Source organism: Micropterus salmoides, unplaced genomic scaffold, assembly GCF_014851395.1.
Source record: "Micropterus salmoides isolate LMB-PRFRI ecotype aquatic unplaced genomic scaffold, ASM1485139v1 Ms_hic_scaffold_2, whole genome shotgun sequence".
Lineage (NCBI taxonomy): Eukaryota > Metazoa > Chordata > Actinopteri > Centrarchiformes > Centrarchidae > Micropterus > Micropterus salmoides.
Genome location: NW_024041150.1, coordinates 41,729,448 through 41,737,025, shown reverse-complemented (window position 1 = coordinate 41,737,025; position 7,578 = coordinate 41,729,448). Strand labels below are relative to the sequence as shown.

At 40.3% G+C, this 7,578-nt stretch overlaps 1 long non-coding RNA gene across 1 annotated transcript; it reads left to right on the top strand.

Annotated features, from left to right (window-relative positions):
* The first annotated feature begins 3,714 nt into the window (after positions 1-3,714).
* On the top strand, positions 3,715-4,213 carry LOC119912324. The gene is made up of 2 exons (XR_005446131.1): positions 3,715-3,842; positions 3,970-4,213. It is a non-coding gene; the product is annotated as an uncharacterized LOC119912324 (long non-coding RNA).
* The last annotated feature ends 3,365 nt before the right edge of the window (positions 4,214-7,578 follow it).

The window sequence follows — 7,578 nt, the reverse complement described above, 5'->3', positions numbered from 1 at the left end:
TCAATAATGCTAAAGAAATAAGCAGCAGTCAATACAGAGTCTAATTCTAGTTTCATGTTTGCTGGTCGCGGCCTTAACCTGCTTGTTCAAAACTGAGCACGATAGCGGCTGATGGTGGAGAAGTGCAGCCATCCTGTCAGTCATAAAGTGCGCAGCGTAAGGTAGTTTATTAGGAAAGTATGCTCATATCTTTTTATGTAAATAATAAACAGATTTGTTCAAGTTCATTCTTAAGCCTGATACAGTAGAAAATTGCTTTGATCATTCTAGAGAACGACCTGGCTGGTAACCATAAATCGTACGCTTCACAGTGCTTGGATCAGTCCTTTGGCTAACTCGGCTAAGCTTGTCTTAATATCAGAATAAACACAACAACCAAATATAAAAGCAAATAAACATGTAAAATACAAAAAGAAAATAACTAAACGTGCAAAACTAAAAACAACTCAAAACCCACACAAGACAAGCAAATACTTAGACCAGTAACTATCAAGTCTTTAATTGTAACGTGCAACACACACAGTCAAAACAGGAAATGGAGGTCTCTTCTGATGCAGTCTTTAAATATCCTAAAATCTGTCAATCCACCCACACAAGGGAAACAGGCTTCAGCTCCACAATCCAACACACTTTTACTCTCTGGAATGAAGTAGATAATGCGTAGGAGAGGTTCTTATTTGGAAAAGGAGGGGGGAAGGAATCCTCATGTTCCTCACCAGCATCCTCACCTACGCGAGTCCTCACGAGCAGCTTTCCCTCCAGTCAACCCGGCCGCTGCTTGAACTTGTCTACCTCAAAGATTGTGCATCCTAAATGGTAAATGGTCTGTATTTGTATAGCATTTACATTTACATTTACTCATTTGGCAGACGCTTTTATCCAAAGCGACTTACATTTGAGGAACAACATACAAGCATCAACAGAGCATCAACTACAGATCTACAACTGACAATACATACTAGTAAGAGCAGCAATAAATACTAGTAAGAGCTCACAGTACATATCACATCAATGGGGTAAATAAGGAAGTAAGAGTTAACCAAATGTACAATCAAAACAAAAAGTGCAATCAATACAAGATCATTGTGGGGGATAGAAGAAGAAGAGCACAGGAAGTGCATGTTAGAGGTTAGGAGTTAGAGGTGTTATAAGACCTTTGTAGTCTTCCGACCACTCAAAACGCTTTACACTTCGTTACATTCACCCATTCACACACATTCATACACTGAGCCTAAGTGCTAAAACGGAAACTAACACTCACACAGATTCATACACTGATGAGCCATCGGGGGCTTGCCCAAGAAGGGGCGATTCTAGGAGCAGACCTTTAGGGGTGCTCAGCCCCTAATGAGAATGTAGCATGCATACAATGCCTTGCAAAAGTGGTGGGGACATGCTGGAGACATCTCCCCACCCCGCTGATTTTGTCCCCATCACTTTTTGAGAGCATTTGTTAACAATCTTCTGAAAAAAAAGCACCAAGAAATGTTAACTAACAAATGAAAATGCGTTGAGAAAGGTTTATTTGCACAATAAAAAACATGCAATGCAATATAGTTTTCCCTCATATAAAAACAGACATTTCCACCTTAAATTGGAGCAGAAAATGTCTCCCGAATGCAGGAAATTACCAGTTTAATGCTAAAATCTTGCCTTGTCTTGTTCTTGTGCATCGTCGCGTCTCATGATCCATTACGCCCCTAATCTGAGCCCTTATGTCCCCACCACTTTTCAACACAAAGTGACGCCCTTGATGCAGACACACAAAGATTCTTCACATTGCAAACTGTATATATATATATATATATATATATATATATATATATATATATATATATATATATATATATATATATATATATATATATATATAATATATATATTGTGTGTGTGTATGGTATGTATATGCATTACTAATTGTGCACCTATTATTCATTAGTCGGTTAAGTTGGCGCATTCAGCTGCCTCTTGTCTCAACATTTTTCTTCTTAATTCTTATTTTTCGGCACCACACATTTCTTTTTCCTCTTTCTTTCTTTTCCCATATTTACCGTCTCTGTTGCACTTGTCACACAACCCTGGGCTGAGTTCAGCCCCGACAAATGTAGCAAACCGGTGTAAAAGGTTTTTGGATTAAACTCGCCCCAGAGGGAAAGTAAACACCTCTCATCGGCGCCGTTGAGACAATCATAATTCAGCCAAGTTGGGAGGGGCCGCTCGTATCCCTCCTCAATATTGAAAGTATTAGTTTGGCCCCGAGAGACAGACACACAAGCAGCGTTCCGCAAAAGCTGACCTGTTGGCCAGCGCGGTTGCGGATCATTCAGTAAAACATTAGAAACTGAAAAATGTCAGTATTCAGGGACATTAAATCCGTTTAATAAAGAAAAGCCATATCAAACTGTAGGCTAATTGGTTGTCCCTTCTCTTGCTTCTCCAAAATCTAAAATTGGAGGACAGAAAATAATATAAAATCGCCCCTATGCCCAAGGACACTTCGAAACACATTCCGACATGGTCTGTTTGTGGAAATTGGACTAAAAACAATTGCATGTGTATGTAAATAAAATGAGTTTTTTCCATATCTAATATAAATGTGTGGTGGTTTTCTACAAACAGGTTGCTCTGTTTTGTAGAAGTACGTCTTGTTTCATGTTAAAACCACAAACCAACCTGAGTGTGATTTCTCTTTAGTTCTGACCTCACTGCTGAGCTGCACAACAAACCAAGGTGAGAAAACTTCTTCTGTCACAGCCACAGTGTGCAGCCTGCAACACTGAGTGGTTAACAGATAAAAAAGATGTTTACAAACATGTTGCCAGATCTCAACCAACACTGAAAACATGCAGAAAACTTTCATCTATCAGCTCAAATCTGAGTTTAATTCAGTGCCTGAAACTCAGAGATCAGTTCAGCAGTGAAGAAGTGAGAAAGTAGGAATATCAGGAATGTGGAGAAAATTATGCAAATCTCTCTAACCACATCTTTCTGTCTCTTCCTCCAGCCTCTCTGACTGTGAGTCCCAGCAGCTCTCAGCTGTTTAAAGATCAGTTGTCTCTCTGAGCTGTGAGGAGGACGACAGCTCTGCTGGATGGACGCTGAGGAGGAACACAACCAGAAACCAGGACTCAGTGTGACGACTGGGGAAATCAGCTGGTTCTTCCTGTTACATCAGCTACATCCCATGGGACAGTGGAGTTTACTGGTGTGAGTCCAGAGAGGGAGCAACCAGTAACACCATCAACATCACTGTCACTGGTAAGATCAGACTGTGGAGTTAGTGTTGATGAAGCTGTGTGTAAATGATGAAATGCTGTAGTTTGTCTCTGTGTTGAGGTGGACCAGTGATCCTGCAGAGTCCTGTCCTCCCTGTGATGGAGGGACATGATGTCACTCTGCACTGTAAAACAAAGACCCCTCCCTCCAACCTCCCAGCTGGTTTCTATAAAGATGGCTCCCTCATCAGGACTGAGCCTACAGGTCACATGACCATCCACCATGTTAACAAGTCTGATGAAGGCCTCTACAAGTGTACATCAGAGGTCGTGGAGAGTCTCCATCCAGCTGGATCTCTGTCACAGGTGAGGAGGTTACCTTTGATTTCAGGACTTATTTCATCCAGAGATTCACCTGACCAGGTGGGATTCTCTCTACAGGTAAACCTACAACCTCAGCTCTGCCCACATCCGCAGCTCTGCCCACCCCGCCCCCGCCTCCTCCATCGCCACCTGCCTCAGCCCCCCTCCAACTTGTGTTCAGACTGATCTACCACCTGGTGGTCTTCTGTCCATACTGCATCTCCACTGTCCTCATGGTGTCTTTATATCGACACAGGGCCACAGGTAACACTGAATCATTCACTGATCTTACAATCAATCAGTCAATCAATTAATAGATCAATCATTACCCTTATTAATTTAGCTGATGCTTACTGATTGATATTTTCTTTCTACCCTGCTCTGACTGCAGGAAATGACCTGCCCGTCTCTATGGTGATGACCCCGCCCCCCCAGGCTGATGAGGGATTGAATAATGACTATGATGACATCATCACTGCTGTCACCACAGAGCATCACTTCTGAGCTGATCCAGTGTGTTGTGGTTCTTAAATGAAGATAAAATCTTTACGTCGTCAGCAAATAAACCTCAGACCCCTGGACAAATGGACAAAGCTGTCGACATGTTTTTGGTCCAAATAAAAGCTCAGGTTCAGGTTCTGGTTTGAGTTTTGTTGTTACTCTTGCTTGTTTGGTTTAGATGTTTTAAAACAGGGTATGTTTACTTTATTTACTTTTAAAGTTTTCAATAAACTTCACAAAATTGACCAAACCTCAGTCTCTGTCATGCTAAGTTGCAAGTTATACAGAGGATGTATCATGTTTTGGGTTTGGCTTTTTCTTTGTTCATCTTTGTTGTGTTTCTGCCATTTCCTCCTGTGTTTATCACTCCCCGCCTCCTGTGTTCTTGTTTTTTTGTCAGTTGTTCGTTTGTTTCTGTGCTCTGTTTTTATTTTTTTGCCCTCGTGCGTCTTTGTGAGTTTTACTTCCTGGTTTGTTTTGGAGCGTCCGGTGTCTTTGTCTAGCTTTGTTTCTGTTCAGTCTATTAGTCCCATGTGTCTCACCTGTGTTACAGTTACCCTGCCCCCTCTATATAACGGTAGGTTTGTTTGTTCCCTTTTGTCAGATCCTTGTAGCTTGTTGTGCTCTTTCAAATGTGTTCCAGTTTTTAATCTTGCTTGTTTTGTTTGTGGATCTTTGTTGCACTTTTGCCTTCTTTTGATTTTGATTGGCTGTTTTGATTTTGTTTCTTTATGGATTTGTTTGGACTCAGCCACTCTCACTAGGGGTGGGGGAAATAATTGATTTTTAGATGCATCGCGATGGGGACTTGGACGATTATGGATCGATTCACAAATGTCAATAATATTTGTATTGGATAAGGTCATTAGTAATTTTCACCAGTTCTGTCTCTGTGCTATGATGATCTCTAAATCCTGAGTGACAATCCTCAAATAAACTCTTGCTCTGTAGAAAGTCACACAGCTGTTTGGCGACTGCTTTCTCAAGCATCTTTGGGAGAAATGGAAGGTTAAATATAGGTTTACAGTTTGCTAAAACCCCTCGATCAAAAGCGGAAGAGGTTTAATTACAGCTACTTTAAAGTACTGTGGTACATAGCCTGTTGCCAATGTTTGCCTTAACTTGTGAGTTTCTGTGTTATACTACGGGGCTAACGGTACATGGTGAAACCAGAGGTGTTAAACACAACAGATGTAATAAGGACATGTGCTTATGTACAAAATGAAGAAAACGTGGGTTGAATTCAGCAGTGGCCTGCCACAGTCACTCTTACTAGCCATTTTTGCGGATGGCATTCATAAAGTTGCCCCCTAAAAGTCATGAGTCAGGTCAGCAGTCGGGAAGAGAGGTATACATTTGAATAGTTTGTTTTTATAATTGTTTTGTTTTGTTTTTTGTATGGACCTAAAAGTGAAGAAACAAAAAACAGAGCCATATTTCCATGAATCAAAAAAAAGTAATTAAAATAACTGTCCAATTTTGTTTCATTTTTTTTGTTTCTCTGTTTGAAGAAATAAACTAAGTAAAGACAGACAGGTGGGTCAGGTGACCCGTAAGTAAAAGTAAATATAACAAAATATATGAATTTCTTGGGGGGACTTTTACAGGCCTGTCGGTCTTGAGAGCCTTTTGGCTTCAAAGTCAATGTTCTGCAGCCATGCCAGAATACAGGGGTGAGGTTGAATGATGATGATGATGATGATGAAGGTACAGTGTAAAAACAATGAGCACAGCTGGTGACTATGACTGGGTTTCTGACAAGAACAAACCACATGTCTCTATTTTTCAATTGTCCTTTATTTATTGCCACATGATCATATGTTGTTCATCATATGTTTATAGATGTATATTTGTTTGGTAAATTATATACAAATACCAAGTTAATACATGCTGTCTATAAAAGACTAAATTGGCAAAAGATGTGATTTGTCTCTCAGTAAGTGTCACCACTGTGCCTCTGCACAACCTGGTCAGTTTTTCAATTTGAGCCTCAACATAAAGTTTATTTCCTGTTAACTATGTGAGAAAACCACAAGAGAACGAGTGACACACAAAGAGGAAGGAGGAGGGTTTTACTTGGTTTGACTGGTGAACGTTAATGTGTTGATCTCAGATGGCCGAGAGTTAAAATGGAGAAATCATCTTTACCGTGGCTGCTTGGTAAGCAAGAATCTACTTAATGTGTGAATGTTTGTCTCCACGTTGTCTCAAAGATTAGGTCTAAAACATTTCTGGTGATTTTGAAAGCAACAGCGAGTTATAGAGTGAACAACATGAATACAAAGACAGAAATCAGCCAAACAGATCGTGTACATGTTAACTGCAACAACAGAGCAGGAATTTCAGTGTTGTTTGATAATATGGCAGCAAAAAGCAACACAAACATTACAGCAAGTGTTCATTGCGATTGTTAACAGTAGTTATTCCTACAGTATATCATAAAATAGAAGAAAGAGGTTGAAAGCATGTAGAAAAGTTTTATACAGAAAGGTATTTACTATCCTGAAGTGCTACAGAAGAGAAAACACACACATGCCAAGCTCGGACCAGAGGATGACTATTTAAAACACAATTATTAAGAATTTAACAAAGTTAAAATACACAAAAACAAACAAGTTAAAACAGGGTTTATTCATTTATTGGCACCTTAATTGTTTATAAAATTGACAGTGGCAAATACTCCGGGGCCAAAGCTGCTCAGTGTGTTTCCAGAATCCTCCAGTACGCTTTGTTCCACCTGCTGAGCTCCTCCAAGCTCTCAGTCCTCCTTCTGGCCGCCTGATGGTGAGAAACAGTAACCTTAAATGACCGAGTGGTGACAGCAGTCAAGGAGTCAAGTAAACTGTCTGCTTCACAGTGCTTGGATCAGTCCTTTGGCTAACTCTGCTAAGCTTGTCTTTATATAAGAATAAACACAACAACCAAATATAAAAGCAAATAAACTAAATAACTAAACGTGCAAAACTAAAAACAACTCAAAACCCACACAAGACAAGCAACTAGACCAGTAACTATTAAGTCTTTAATTGTAATGTGCCACACAGAGGCAACACAGGAAATGGAGGTCTCTTCTGAGGCTGTCTTTAAATATCCTAAAATCCATCCATCCACCCTACACACAAGGGAAACAGGCTTCAGCTCAGCTATCCAACTCTCTGGAACAAAGTAGATAATGCGTGGAGAGGCCCCAACGCCATCTTTCACTCCTGCTGCGTCGAAGGTTTCATGTCCTGACTGCTCTGTTTGGGGAAATTGAACTAAATCAAAATTGTATGTCTCCTTAATAAAATACAATTTTTTATTTCCAAAGCTAATATCAATGTGTGGCTGTTGTTCTGTTTTGTAGAAAGTCCAGATGTCTTGTTTCATGTAAAACTCAAACCAACCTGAGTGTGTTTTCTCTTTAGTTCTGACCTCACTGCTGAGCTGCACAACAAACCAAGGTGAGCAAACTTCTTCTGTCACTGCCAAAGCTGTCCAGACTGCAACACTGAGTGGC